Here is a 16,444-nt window from a genome sequence, read left to right as displayed (position 1 = left end):
TTTATCTTTCTTGTACACCTGTCTTAAAATGTAAGGGATACTGGAGCTTGGTTGGGGTGGTGGGACTGCTCGCAGTGGGCGCCGGAAAATTTCCCTTATTTTCAAATCCAAAACTTGACAGGTATGGGATAGTCTCGCTGTTTCACTTCCAAAACCCCACACAAATATGAGGTTTACAAATATATTTTCATTGAAAAATTCTAATTCTTACAAATTAGAGGCACGGACACAGATACACATTCACAGATACGAATTGTTCATTTGCACATTCATTTGTGCATCGTGTTTCACAAGTCACAAATTATAAGCACAGATACAACACCGATTTACAGATATAAATCACTCTGCATTCATTTGTGCATTGTGTTTACAGATACAAATAACTTTGCTTTTATTATGTTTATGTTTCACGAGTTGCACATTGATATGAGACTGTTTTAGCACCATAGAGGGCGGCCCTCTGCATATCCTAATGTTTTGCGTATGCACAAAAGAAAATAAAATAAAGACCTATATACTATAAACCTGTGCCTGCGCAGCAGCAAACAGCAGATGAACAAAGTTAGGGACTATAGAAGTGTCCAAAAATAGGCTATGTCAAATTATTCCATACATACTGTATATGAGGGGGTCCCCAGTATAGTTTCTATCTCGTAAGGGATCCTTGGCTGAAAAAGAGACTGAGAACCTCTGGCTTAGAAGACACTGCTGCTGGTGACAATTGATAAGTAATGGGATCTTTTTGCTTCACTGATCAGGCTAAATGTAAACCATTACACTACAGATCACAACCCTCTCCCAGGGTTTTCTCCCACACGTACATTTGTGTAACAAAAAGTAGACAAAGTAAGAAATGACTGAGCAGGTATACTGTGAGTGGTGGAAATTAGAAGAAGATTGCACGTGTGAACATGTATTGAGTATTTGTGCAGTGTGTGTGTGTCTGTGTGTGTGTGTGTGTGTGTGTGTGGGGGGGGGGGTTCTGAAGATGGTTGAGCCTGCCAAGTCAAGCAATCAACTTCATTTCCTATTTAAATATTATACAAATACCTAAATCTATCAATGCCACATGTATCCATCTCCTTTATACTGTAACACACAAACACACACACACACACACACACACACACACACACACACACACACACACACACACACACACACACACACACACACACACAATTCTACTTTCTCCCCCTAATTGAAACAATCACATTTACACATTCTTTTTTCTTACAGACTCATTCCCTCTCACACACATTCACACACTCATTTGGTTTTGCTTACTTACAGTCACACACAGAATTGCTGCCAAGTAGTTGAACACTCAGCAGCGATAGGAAGCCAGATGTTTCAACAATGAGCAGCGCCCCTCAGAGATAGGATGAGGAAGAATAGGCTGGAGCTTTCCTTACACTGAGGAAACAAATTTGTCACTCGGCTCCGTGTAGTAGGCCACACACACACACACACACACACACACACACACACACACACACACACACACACACACACACACACACACACACACATTTGTATGACTTCACCTTTTTGAGGGCATGTGCACAGTCTAAGTAGGAAGCTGGGGAACAGCGAATGGTATGAAAAGAGAATCAATTAAAAGCCAGATGTTTTGACAAAGAGAAAGAAAGCCAGAGGGGTTTTACATTGTTAAACAAATGGCAATTACATAACACATTGCAATACAATATAAGTGCTGTCATTTCTTAATTCCATCAAACTACAGCTGAGAACTTGGAAACTAACTGATATTCCACCATAGTGAGTGAGCCGTTTAGATCCAGGAAAGTATTCACATCCCAAATACATGATAACTCCACTTCTCAACAAGTAATCTACTAGTTTTTGTAATCATCAAGTTAACAGTCTCATCAGGCCATTGTAGTGCTGGGGCTGCTGCTATTAAATAACAGAGAAAACTTTAGCGTTGTTGTATCTGATGACATATTGTGGTCATTTTTGGATTTAATACAGTAAATATATTACATATTGCACCTTTAAGTCGACGCAGAAAGTGCAGTCGTTGTTTTCGGGCCTGTGGTCACTAACTCCCCTGGGGTCAAACAACATCTCAACATTCAGCACAAGATGAATCAAACCATTTTGCAAACCTTTGTATCTCTGAATAGTAGTTAGATAGATCACTTTCCTTTTTTATTAAAGCTAAGATGGCAGTATCATCTGACAATTTAATGATATAGTTGTTGGGATTATAGCTTCTATACTTATCTATGTAAAGGGTAAAAAGGAGAGGTGAACTGATGCAACCCTGGGGGGCTCCCGTGCTCAAGGTTCTCGACTCTGAGAGAGTACCATTAGCACTGACCTGCTGTTTACGGTTCGTTAGAAACGAGTGGTACCTTGAGTGGTAGCTTTTTATTTTATAGGTGTGGCTGTACCGTATTAAATGCTGAACTAAAATCTACAAATAGAGCATCTGCATATGTGGTAGGGGCATGACTGCGTCCTCTTTTGCAGGCAAAATGAAATGGATCTGAGTTATACAATCCATAGTTGATGCATCATTCAGTTTCAGATGTACCATCTTTATGATCTGATCTGTAAAAAACCTGTAACTAGGCATTATTTAAGTTATTTTATGTGATGTAAATAAAAGCTTTTTGTGGATAAACAGCTGTTAAATGTATCTTATCGAAGCAGTCATTTTATCAGTACGAACAACATTAATTTAAAATGTAATTATTGCCCACTTCTCAGGTAAAAGGAATCAAATTATACTGGTATCTATAGTGAAAGGATGTGTATTTATTGTAGTGAGAATGTGCGTAATTGACCTTTTGTGGTGGACCAAGTGGTCTTTTAATTTTTCTTTGTGTCATGCAGAGCTTAAGGTGTTACAGGAAGGTTGGCGAGTGGCATTTAAAGACATTTACACGATGGCATTTCATAGATCAGATAATTAAAGTCACAACATTTAACTCCAAAGAAGTTAAACGGTGCCTGGACACAGTGAGGTCAACCTCTCAGCAATATGAAAATCCAAAACCTGGATATCAACTGCAACAACAGAACACATTGAAGGAGATGATGGCGTGGAATTATCTGCCCTGACATATTCAATAAAATGTTTCTCAATAAATGATTGTGGAACCAGTTGTGCCACCCACCCACCCACCCACACACACACACACACACACACACACACACACACACACACCACACACACACACACACACACACACACACACACACACACACACACACACACACACACACACACACACACACAATGTGTCACAACAATTGTGATACATAATGTTGAAACAATCCCACATATGAAAAGCAAAAATGAATCATCATGTGCTTACGTAAATAATTAGCCTACCACTGTACAAGAGAGCACTCTCTAGCTTTACAGCAAGCAGGATGAGGAACAACACATGAAGACAGCCTGTGTGTACAAACAAGCACTGTAGTTTGGAAATGGGTCATATCATTTATATTAAACTCTAAAAAAAAAAACACAAAAAAGATCCATTTCATATACTTATATTGCTTATACTGTACATTGTAAGGAGGTGCAACATTAACAAGGCAGCTGATTTGGCTATTACATACCATAAAACCATGATAACATGCATTAAGGATTACATTTTGATGTTTTTGATAATAGTTAATAAACTAAGCAGTTATATACCCTCCCTTGACATGAGGCGTATCAGCAAAACAACAGGCGCTGAGCTTGATGCAGTTGATTTGCTCATGCATCTGGTGGATATTTAAACATATGTTCAGAGTATATTGAACTTTTGTATTCAGTGTTAGGGGGGGGAGCATTGTCTGCCCATCATCCTCCTCTCTGCCACGACTCCAGACCGTCCAGCCCGACCACAGCGCTGGCCTTCCTCACCAGCATGGTTTGCCACCACCCCAGCACACCACAGCAAAGAACAGACTGATAAAAAATGCTTTTTATTTAATATTCAGGAGCCATTTACACACACTGAAGTATCTGGGTTAGGCGGGTTACACACTGGCTGTGTGGCGTGAGCGTGGCGTTTCTGTTGCGTGTCAGCTGCGTGGATTTTTCTATGTCTTTACACACCAGAAAGGTGTCTGACGCGGCGCTGCTGCTAGCCTTGTCTGTACACATGGATGTTTCCCATTGATAAAATGAAATACCATGTTAAACATGAATATATACTGATCTGATTACAGCAAAGACAACGTCGGCAGTATTGACGGCAAAAGAGGCTACAGAATATTTTGTTCTGTATTGACAGGTGCAATATTAGTATTTTTTAGTAACTAATTAGTAGTTAGTAATTAATATATTTTTTATTACATTTATATCTGCATTTATATCAAAACCTAGATACTTTCAAACATCAACATGTCATTTATTAATATGTATTAGTGTCAAAATGACATATAAACATCTTTTCCTATTCTATGTTGCCTGGAAACACTTCCAACACGCTTGCGTGTCGCGTGAAAAATAGGCGTCGGTCACATTTCTAGCATACACGTGTTTTCGGCGCGGCTCGAGTCGACCTGAGACGTGCGTGTCACGCAGACAGTGTATAAGCTCTAACCTGTTAACATGGGAGTCGAAATAAAAACGGACTCGCCACGCAGCTGACACGCTCACGCCACGCAGCCAGTGTGTAGCCGGACTTAGGTCTGCACTGTCCCTTCTGAAGAGGGCATCATTGTTGTGGGACCAGTCCAGTTTTTTTTAAAGATTCTTTTTTTTTATTAGACAGGGCAGTTTGAGTGTGAATGACACGCAGCAAAGGGCCACAGGTCGAAACCAATCCGGTGGCCTCTGCGGTAAGGACTGAGCCTTCGTCCACAGCGCACACGCTCAACCAGGTGAGCAATCCAGGCGCCTCAGGGACCAGTCCAGTCTTTTAACAGATTCAGACTCCAAGGTACTTGTAAGAGTCAGCCCTTTCCACTTCCTCTTCCTGGATGGTAACCGGGGCTGGGGGCAGTGTTCAACGTCAAAAAATAAGATATATACCGTTAGGGTTTTCTGTTTTTCTGGACTCAGATGCAGACTCAGACTCAGTAGTGGAATGTGCAACAAGATATTAATGAATTTTATGGAGACAGGGTAAGTTGTTGTGGTTGGTTCGGTTCCAAAATACACTGCCGTGGAAAAAAACAAAGAACAATTACTTCAAGGTCCAAGCAAAGAACAGAGTAGATTAATACGAGAGACACTAGAGTCGGCCGAGAATAGTTACCGAATAGCGGAAAAACAATCTGGCGCTGGACATCAGGAGACCTGGGACCCGTTTCAGGTAGTGTCTCCAAACTTACCTCAATTATAACTTGTCTCCCTTAGTTGTACTACAGCACTTACTTTGAAAAAATAAGCATATGCCTATTTTTGAAAATATTTAAGTTATAATTGAGGTAAGTTTGGAGACACTACCTTATTTAATCATTAAATTAATAAATATTTTTGTTGTATCTCTTTTCGGTGTTGTAGTTTTGTAGACGGTCCCTAAGCACTCTTCTTGCTGTCTCAACACCGGAACTAAACAGGGCTGAATTAGCACAACTTTTATGCATTTCTTTAACATCTACTGCAGTTAGATTCACTGTGTTCACTCAGAATGAATCACGTCACATGTTAAGAGGCTAAAAGCTTAAAGTTTAAAACTTGCCCTGTTTTAGCCTCCTGGGTGCTAACTCTAGCAGGATGATAACACGGTGTAGGCAGCACTGATTGTTTTAGTTTTTCTCGCTACTGACAGCACTCCAAATTTACAAACAACAGAGCTACGTGTTGAAATCGACCAGAATTCTCCTTTAATTACATGCCACTTTGCAACGGAGTAATACAGTAGAGACCTAATGTATGATATATTTTGATATTGATCCAGCAGCTAATTGACAAGTGTCTCATGCTAATGTTGGTAGCTAAACCTTATGGTAACGCTGTAAGGTTACAACTATGTTCAACACGCTCATAAAGTTATTTTTTGCATGATTCTTTTGACCACAGTTAACAGCGCTGGGCTAACGTATGATTCAATTTTAACATTGGCTGGCTAATGTTAGCCTGCTTGCTTGCTAATTGGTCAGCTACCACCACAAATAGACTCTTAGTAGTTATGTGGGGAAAAAATATGCTATTTATTATTGCTGTCAGTTAAACGCGTTATTAACGGCGTTAACGCAAACCCATTTTAAAGGCATCAATTATTTTATCGCGAGATTAACGTTCTTTTTGGCCTAGCAAACTTTGTTTTTTTCACATGCTGTTGCAACAACTAGTAACGTTAGAAAAACTACAACACCACACCGGATCTAGCTAGACCGGAAACAAAACAACAGGCACGCCGCACACCATGCGCACACACTTGTTTGGGCTTGTGAGCCGGTCAAAGAGTAGTAGGCTAACGTTACGTTTTGAGTGGATGGCGAGCGCGAGACGCCGAAATGGATGCCAATAAGATTCTGAATGGAAAGTTTACTTTTAAAAAGTTGTCGAGGTGGACAGTAGTTACACTGTTTTCACGGAGAAAGCAGCCCAACTGGAACCGCTGCAGAGTGCAAACGCTGTCTCATTAACCGGTGATCACTGGATGTTAGTGTCACATCTCAGTTAGGTTAGGTACTTGTAGGAATTGTGCAATAATGACAGATTCACACATTTTTCTTTTGTTTACAGTAAATAAATAATAAACAATTACAAATCTTAAAGTCAAGTTCATAAAGTAACTTTCTTTGCATTCATTTGATTCCCAATCAAGATACACTGGTAAGAATGGCTTTCCATTGTTAATATGGACTTAAAAACTGTTCTGAAATGCAAAATAATATAGAATAGAATTTTATCATGTGGTAAAACATGCGATTAATTGCGATTAAAAAAAATCAATCGTTTGACAGCCCTACTATTTATTAGAATGACATGAATAAACCTTACTAAACGTAACCTGAATAAAACTTCAATGCATTAACTTGTCCTAGTACAGATACAGTAGAGAAGGCGTTCAGCGTGGTGTTTAACCGCTGCGCCAATTCCATGAGTCGGTATGGCTGCAGCCTGGAGCCCTCCCGTCTCATGCCTCCCGTCTGATGCCTGGCCGTGTCCAACGGTAAATTCAGAGGATCAAAAATTTGCCATACATAGCCTATAGTTTGCAGATTTGTGGATGTTATTGTTGTATCCCTGATGTTAATGTATTTGTTTATTTGATGTAACCTGAGATGACTTTACCAGTTTTTTTCATTAATGCTTTATTTGCAAATTAATAACAATACGAAAAAGGACAAGCATAAAATAAAAACGTATGCCAGGTAAAAAACATATACCTCAACAATGAAACCACCCACATGTAATAGGCCTACTAAAAATAATACACATTTACAATTATACAATATGAGCGCACAGAAGAGTACAATAAAAAGGTTTTCATGCCTCCCATTAGAAGGGGATCTGATATTATCTCAAATTTAGATAATAGGAAGTTAACAATGTTCTATTATAAATCTTATTTTTCTCCTACAATTTTTGGCAAGAAGAAAAATTTGATTTACAATAAAATATTGGTTAACCTCCTTTCTGAAATTACAAAAACAAAGTACATTTTTAGAGGTAAAGGGACCATTTAAAACTGCATCAGCGTTCAACGTTGACGTTTGTTTAAGCAATATCACATGAGCAGGCTTAATTTCGAGGTCCGTAAGCATCACTGAAGTGTACTCTCGTGTAATAATGTGATTATACAATAACTTTATACAACAACAGCTACCAACAAAATAATCAAACTGTATTCATATTGTGGAGCAATTCGCTCTTACAGTTTTTTTTTAGGGTGAGGCTATTTGCACCCCTGGTACAATTAGCATCGTATGCTATTCGTACCCTGGTGCAATTAGAAGTGCTATTCTTCTATATATATATATATATATATATTTAAAGTACCTTGGCATATATTTACACACAGTTATCCATACTAATCATGTACTACACCTTTTTGGAATATTATCGTTGCAGTGTCCAATATTTTGCACACAGAGAGACGCTAATACATACACTTGCGTGGGCCGCGATATTTTTTTTTACAGGGTGGTAGGGGAAGATTCATGAATATTCATTAGGGAACTCATCACTGATTGGCTCGCCCTGACATTCTTACCCTAACCATAACCAATCCCACTCCTCTTGCCTAAACCTAACCAACCCAACCAGAGCAGGCAACGAGTACTAGCCATTCAGGGATGAGTCCCCTAAGGAATATTCATGAGTCTTCCCCTACCACCCTGCAAAAAAAAGGTCGCGTTCACGGGCCCTGACTTGCGCAATGGCATGCAAATTATCCAAAATGAAAAAAACAAGATCACCTCACCAGGGAATCAAGCTCCAGACTCCCAAACCAAAGCTCAGTGTTCTAACCACTCACCTACCAGTTCTTACAGAATGTTGTACAACTGTTTACCACTTGGTGTCTTCAAGCCTCGGTTGCTAGGTAACCATAGTGTATACAAAAAATAGGTACTAACTAACAAACTAACGGTTGTATGCTTTCACTGAAGACAGAAAGCGTAACTGTAGTATCCATTTTCCGCCAGAAATTCAATTGTTATAAACTTTAGAGACAAAACTTTCCTAATATGCCAGTTTCTGCAGTCATGGAAGATGAACGTCCGCCATGATTTCGGTGCAGGTGAGCAACGTGTTTTTGTTGTTACGTCACAGGGTGTGAATAGCTCAGCTGTGTGGCCGAGGCTATTCGTACCGGGGGTGCAAATAGACACTCCGTTTTTTTTATTGCTAGATGACAGTGGGCACAACTGGAGTCACATGTGCAAAACTCTAACTCCAGTCTGCACTCAGCAGTTCATGTAGACCAAACTCTAGTTCGTTTTTCATTGCTTGAACATAGTTTTCAAAACTCTACACACGTATCCCATCACTTTAACCACAACGTGCACAACACTGTGGATTTACAGCACTTTGTTGAAATGCTAACACACTGCTGTCCAAACTGTTAACCACACATTCAAAACAGAATAGATTTCAGCCTGGTGCCTATCAAACACTGCTGATTGGAATGGTTTCTTGTTTTAGACTTGTTAGTGAACACATACTGTATATACAGTATATAGGGAAAGCTCATAAAGCTTTTTTTGGAAATAAAGAAACACCAAATAAGAATGAAACGGTGACATACATTGTACCGTTTGAGAGAAACAGTGAACAGGTAAAAGAGCAAAGATACCAATATGTCCAAGATATCTGATGTTACATACACAGTCGTGAAAATGTGAAAAACACTTCCTTTACTATAGTAATACTGCACACTTACTGTTTTTCACAAAGTAATGTAGGTGTAAGCAATGGAAACACCACAGTCATTTTTATTTATAGATGATGTAGGTTCCTGGAAAGAGAAAAAAAACTAATTACTACAGACAAAATAAAAATATAAATATCTATTTACTGTAGGTAAGCAAACTGAGGATTTTCATTCATTCTTGTTTACCTCAAAACTGGTATGAAATAAAAAAAGTAAAGAAAATAATTTCACTCTTTTCTTATAGCAAATATTGATTAGTGTAAAGTAACCCTCCTGTTATCCTTGGGTCGAGTCTGACCACTTTTCAAAGTTTTCTATATCAGAAATGTGGATTTATTTCAACAAAAATGCCCAAAAATAACAACTTGAACTTGAACTTGAACTTGAAATAACATGGATGGTTCAACGCAGCGCTCTTCGCAATTAAAATGTTTAAAAAATGTCAAAGAATGTTGACTAAAATGACATAAAAGAGACAAAAACATTGAAAAAAAGCAACTAAAGGCATTGAAAGCCTAGAAAACAGCAGAATAAAGCTTTGAAAAAAGTGTCAAACAAGGCACTAACAATGTTTTAAAAAGCAACAAAAACGTTAAAAAAAACCCTGTCAAAAACATTGAAAAAAGCATTGAAAAATGTGTAGGAAAAAAAGTGTTGATTTTCAGTTTTGATCCCGGAGGACAACACAAGGGTTAGATTATTTAAAGATGAGTAAAGATGAGAAAGTTTGTATGTCCTGTATTGGTGTTAGATGCTAGTGTGTGTACTCTGTGTGTTCTCAGTGACAGTGTGTGTGTGTCTCAGTGAGGATTGTTCTGAGTGTTTGGCTGCTCTGAGCCTGTTCTGAGACGTGTGTGTTAAGAGTTGTGTTGCTTTGAATGAGTTCTGCAGGAGATGTAACTGTTTAGTTCAGGTGACTGTTGGTAATGCAGACTGGAGTTAGAGTTCTGCACATGTGGCTTCAGTTGTGACCAGTGTCGTTTAGCAATAAAAAAAAAACTGTAAAATAAAATAAAAACCAACAGACAGGATTTCTAGTCCCTCCCTGTTTAGCAAGCCAGCCAATTTGAGCTATAGCTTTGTAGAGATCCTGAGATTTTCCAAACTGAATAAATCCCGCACATGTAAACACAAAACTGCTTTGCTAGCTCAATCCTGTTGTAAGTAAGACATCTGCTGATTAGCATGCTTGCCATACTGTTTAGTTCAAAAACATCCCAAACACCAAAGTACGAAGACATAGCGGACCAGACGCAAGCTTTTATTTTGAAAAGTGGGGATGTCATCCGGGGAGGGAGGACATGAGACAGGATGACATGAGACAGGATGGCATGAGACGGGAGGCTCCAGGCTGCAGCCATACGGTCTTGAATTCCATCAGCTGGGCCCTTTCTATGTCCTGCCTCCAGAAAGTTCCAAGTGATCCTCTGAAACCCCAGCTGAAAATGGGGTTTTGCTCAGGGAAAGGTTTTTCCTGTATTGTGTGGTTAGCCCATCGCTGATTACATGCAGTGTAGTCGTTATCCTTGACGTTCCACTTCCGGGATTGCTCCGGTGCCTCAGAAAATTTCGCCGGATGCATGTATGTTCGCTGATGTCCGTGTCCTTACCCTTTCTTTGTGTTGGAATTTTAAACTCTGGTGGATTTCTGAGGACTATGGTTAACTGCTCCTCAGAACTCTGCAGGGTAAATCCAGACAGCTAGCTAGACTATCTGTCCAATCTGAGTTTTCTCTCACACAACACCGCCCATGACGATTTTGATTGGTTTAAGGAAATGCCAATAAACCAGAGCACGTTTTTCTCCCATCCCAGAATGCTGTGTGGAGCAGCCAGACCCTCCTCCGCTCCGCAGTGTGTGGATGGTCTGGCACAGCGAGACTACATGCGGTTTGGTTGCTGTTGGGTTCAGTTCTTTGAGGTGTGGGAGCACTGTGTTGAGATTAGCCCAGATTGCTGATGGGTCATTGCACATTGATGAGCTAATAGAACAGACACCACCCCAGTTTTGGTGCGAGCCACATCAGTATGGAGAGTGAACTGTTGGTGGGAATAACCAAATGGACTGCTTGGATCTCATTCCCATACTTATACATAGTTTTCTTCAAAATCAATTTGCAAGACAATACCATCCTCTTCTATATTTTTCTTCAGGTTTCTAAGCGTAGAATACTGATGTCTGATGTTATCAATGTGTTTTCCCATCTTTTTTTATTACGTTTCTCTGAAAAATCATCCAGCCTGTCTGTATAGTCCCATGTACTTTTTCCTGTGAACTTTAAGCCTGTCTTGTGTTCTCCCTCTCCTCATCCTTGCGTTTCCGTTCAAACCACCAGGTTTGCTCCCCTGCATCAAAGTGTTGTTGTCTTCTTCTTTCCTGTTGTTATCCTACTGTTGTCGTCACGCTCTAGAAAACTGATGAGGGCTCTCGTTCTGGACAAGTGAGTAAAGTCAGCTTTGCTGTTTCACTGTTTGCTGTTTTCAATAGGTCAGTTTAAACTCTTCTGTTTGCTATTGTTTGTGATGGCTGCTCCCAGCTGGCTGGCTTTACAGCAGTAGCAACCCGGGCTCACGGCAGTTCGTGAAATAGTCACGTTATTTTGATTTATTGATTGGTGTACAGGTCACGATTTTCGAACGTTACCATTTCATGAACTGCCATGACACTGGGCTGCTCTGGGGGACGCAACAACGGGGAAATTCAACACCACATGCCGGCGACAATAACGGGATGGACCTCCACAAGGAGATGCGATCCCCGGGCGCAGGGACACGATTCATGGTCTCTGTGGCACGCAACAACGGGGACATGAAACGCTACAACAACGGGACGGTTGTGGTTAGGAAAAGAAGATACTGGGAAAGGAACCGTCACACGCAGGACACGCTGAAAACAACGGGACGGTTGTGGTTAGGAAGAGAATAACGCGGAAAGGAACTGCAACACACCGGACGCGATCCCCACTCTCCGGGGTGAAAGTCCTGTGTTGTTTTCAACTACTCCCTACCGTGGTTGTACTGTGATCACGAAATATGCTTCCCATTTAAATACATTAAATTAAAATTCGTAATCACCACACGAAAAGAACAACATAATCGTGTCCTGTTCACGAATCAAAAGATTCAATAGCGTAACCATTTCTTTGTGTTGCAATTTTAAATTCCATTGGATTTATGAGGACTATGGCTAAGGTTTTAGTAGTGAATGTTGGGCTTTGAGTTTGTATATTTCTGGTTATGTGTATCTGAAGCACGCACGCACGCACGCACGCACACACGCACACACACACACACACACACACACACACACACACACACACACACACACACACAAACATGCACAGACATTACCACTCACTCATGGATACCTCTGGTCTTTGACCAGGGATAGTCTGACAGCTCCACAGAATTGACTTTAGGGATCCACACACACACACACACACACACACACACACACACACACACACACACACACACACACAATGGTTGTAACCTTTGTTCTCTTTATTCATGTTGTCTCTTTTTTGTCTTGTTTATGATCAATGTGACCAGCTGATGTGCACACACACACACACACACACACACACAAAAAACCAAAGCTCATGGTCTTGGCATGGACACATTTTGTCCTTCGAGACTCCTTGTCCAAAACAACTCAACCATCGAGGAGACAAATTGGACAGTGTGTTTGTGTGTTCTGTGAGTATTTTATAGTTCATGTATCCATCGTGGTGTTGTGTGGTTGAGGGTAAGTGTGTTTGTGTGTGTGTGAGTGTGTGTGTGTGTGTGTGTGTGTGTGTGTGTGTGTGTGTGTGTGTGTGTGTGTGTGTTTGAAAGGTAGGTGAATGTGTGTGCATAATAATGTGTTTTTCTCCTGAGGGGCTCCACCAAGACTGAAGAAATAAAATATTAATCACTACTTTGGGACCACACACACACACACACACACATACATACATACACATACTTGGTATTGTTACAGTGTATTTGCGAGGTGCCCCCTGGTGATATTCACTCCCTCAGCAGCCGTAAGCAGATGCTGGCTGCCTGATTTTGAAGAAGCAGGATGGTGAGTGGAGGAAGGTTGGCGGTCAAAACCCAATGCTGTTCTATCCTTGAGCAAGGCAGTGATCGCAGGTCGCTAGTATTTTCAAAGCCATATTTTGGTCTTGGTATCACCTGTAGTTCTTCATTGTCTTGACTCACAGCAGGATTCTTCGGTCCACAGTAAAGTTGGGCAGACACTGGGCGTTTTTTTTTTTAATCCTGTATATTGTGTTTGTAATATATGTTAAACTTCAATAAAAAATAAATATTGGAAATCCTGTACATTGTGTTAACTCTTACTATATTTTTTTAATAAGCCTGTCTGCACAACAAGAAGCTGCAACTTTTATGCTTAAATTGTAGGGGATTTAATTTTTTAATTTTTATTTTATTACTTATTATTATTATTGTAGTACTTTTCTTAGTGTCAAGTGCAAAAAAACATTACATTCTTTATCATACTACTTTTTTTTCTTCTCCATATTAACATTTAATAGAAACACCAAGGGGGAACACATCACACAACAGGGAAGAGAAGAAAAATAAAAATAAAAATAGAAATAATAAAAAACACAGAAAGACAGAAAATAAGACAGCAACAAAACGCACACAACAAAAAAAAGGGGGCAGCTCCACAGTGTGTGTGTGTGTGTGTGTGTGTGTGTGTGTGTGTGTGTGTGTGTGTGTGTGTGTGTGTATATGTGTGTGTGCGTGCATGCATATCCATCTACAGTATGCACTTATTAGAAAGTTTAATTATTCTTCTAACTATATGCTCTGGATACAATTTATTCCATTTTTCTCTTTGATTTCTGACTGTTAGAGTGAGTTTTTCCATTTCCAGTGTTTGTTCTCTTGTCTTGTACCATGCTTGGAGATCTGGAGATTTGGCTTGTTTCCAAAGCCTGGTCTCTTGCTTCAGTGCCGTTAAGCTGAGCATTTTAAATATGTATCTGTCCCTAACATTGATCTTGAGGTTTGTATTAATACCCAAAAGATTTCCAGATGTGAGTGGAACTGTAATGTCAAGCATATGTTTAATATCGCTCATTACTTTTTGCCAGAACACCTGAATTACTGAGAAAATATGTGCGGCTGATTTGCTTTTCTCTCACCACATCCTCTCCAGCAGCTTGTTCCCTCTGTTGCTGGGTTTGTTTTACATCTATCGGGAATAATGAAATATCTTTGGCTTATTTTCCAGGCATATTCCTTCCAGTGTTTACCGTATTTCCTCAAATAAAAACCGGGAGTCAATTAAAAGCCGGGCCTCTGATAGTGGCCGGGGCGTGGTCAACACGAACAAATAAAGGCCGGTCTCAAATTAAGGCCGGGGAAAAATGAGTGTGGATAATCTCCTAAATACCTCAAGTTTATCGTAATGTACATTTGTACAAATTTAATTTAACAGATTCAACAATATATTCATGCTTTTTTCCACACTTTGTTTTTCTGGATTATGGTACTTACGGTATATAAAGTATTTTTGTCCTACCGGTATTTTAGTCAATGCGACTGTATGTGTAACTCAGCCAAGTGTAGTTTGTAGTAACGTACAGGTGCCAATAGATGGCAGTAGCTACATTGGATGTAACACGGGTCTCATTTAGTGCTAGTGACGGACATTTTAACAACTTATTGAAAACGAAGGATGAGCGGAGCATGGCACCCAGACGAAAATTTGATTTAAAAACTAAACAAAGAATTATAAAGTATGCGGAGGAAAACTCGGGTGAAACAGCTGCGAGACATTTCGACGTTGACCCCAGGAGAATCCGATACTGGAAAAAACAGAAGGATGAGCTGACAAGATTAGCCGACCAGAGCAGAGCACGGCTAGCTGGAGGTGGGAGGAAAAAAGTTAGCCTGGAGCTAGAATCAAAGCTGCCAGAGTGGATCTACTCCATGCGGGACAAACACAACCGAGTATCAAGAAAAATGATACAAAATAAAGCGTTGGAGATCTACAATTCCGTGAGTGATGGAGGAGATTTGTTTGTGGCTAGCAGGGGTTGGCTACAACGATTTCTACAGCGCAATGGTTTCTCACTTCGACGTCGCACCACCATGGCGCAGAAAGACCCAGATCTACTAACTGAGAAATTTGTTTCGTACGTTGACTACGTTAGCAAGGCTGTCAGTTCTAAAAAGATTTTAGAGAAGGACATAATTGCAATGGACGAGACTGCAGTTTGGTTTGAAATGGTGTCTCCGACTACTCTTGACACACGAGGAGCAAAGAGCGTGGCTCTAAAAACCACAGGACACGAGACAAGCCATCTTACCGTTGTCCTCGCTGGCAAGGCCGACGGCAGCAAACTGAAGCCTTATATCGTTTTCAAAGGGGCTATTCGTGAAGTGAAAGCAATGCAGCGGCAGATCTCCAGCGCAATAATCGCCACTTCTGTGAATGGCTGGATGAATGACACTCTCACGGCAGACTGGCTGAAGTCTGTGGTGGGAAAATTCAACTTCACCCCGCGGCTGCTGGCCAGTGCCGCCAACAAAGATGAATTAAAACGTGGCTACAATATCACAACAGCGGTGATCCCGGGAGGCTGCACTAAATATATCCAAGCCCCCGATGTGATGTGGAACCAACCCTTCAAGGCGAGCCTGCACGATGCCTACGATCAGTGGATGGCTGGGGATGCTGACAAGGAGTACACGGCCGGAGGTAACTTAAAAGCCCCCGCCCGACGCCTGCTTGTGGAATGGGTGGTCGCCGCCTTGGACAAACTGGACGTGAATATGATCAAAAAGTCTTTCAAAGTTTGTCTAAATAGACTGTCTGTAAAAACTGACGGGAGCGAAGACAACCTTATCCTCTGCTTCAGGGAGGGACAGCCTTGCGCCGCTGGACGGGAGGCGCTCGATCAGGTCCGACAGCAGGACCGGGAGAACCGGCGCGAAGCTCCTCAGGAGGAGGAAGATGAAGAGGAGCTGTTTAACAATGAACTTGTATTTCTTGATGATGGTGAGGATGGTGATTTTGAGGAGGAGGACTGACCACTCAATATTGTTACGGGTAATTACACTGTTTCATGTATCAAGGTAAGCTGCGATGTTAATATTAAAGCAATTTTGTTCGG

At 40.7% G+C, this 16,444-nt stretch overlaps 1 long non-coding RNA gene across 1 annotated transcript; it reads right to left on the bottom strand.

Moving 5' to 3' along the window:
- Nucleotides 1-3,827: 3,827 nt before the first annotated feature.
- LOC118494835 lies at nt 3,828-14,711 on the bottom strand. The gene is made up of 3 exons (XR_004897041.1): nt 14,579-14,711; nt 7,312-7,317; nt 3,828-3,837 (listed from the first exon to the last, which is right to left on the bottom strand). It is a non-coding gene; the product is annotated as an uncharacterized LOC118494835 (long non-coding RNA).
- Between the last annotated feature and the right edge of the window lie 1,733 nt (nt 14,712-16,444).

This window comes from Sander lucioperca, chromosome 4 (genome assembly GCF_008315115.2).
Source record: "Sander lucioperca isolate FBNREF2018 chromosome 4, SLUC_FBN_1.2, whole genome shotgun sequence".
NCBI classification, from domain to species: Eukaryota; Metazoa; Chordata; class Actinopteri; order Perciformes; family Percidae; genus Sander; species Sander lucioperca.
This window is presented reverse-complemented; position numbering and strand designations above follow the sequence as displayed.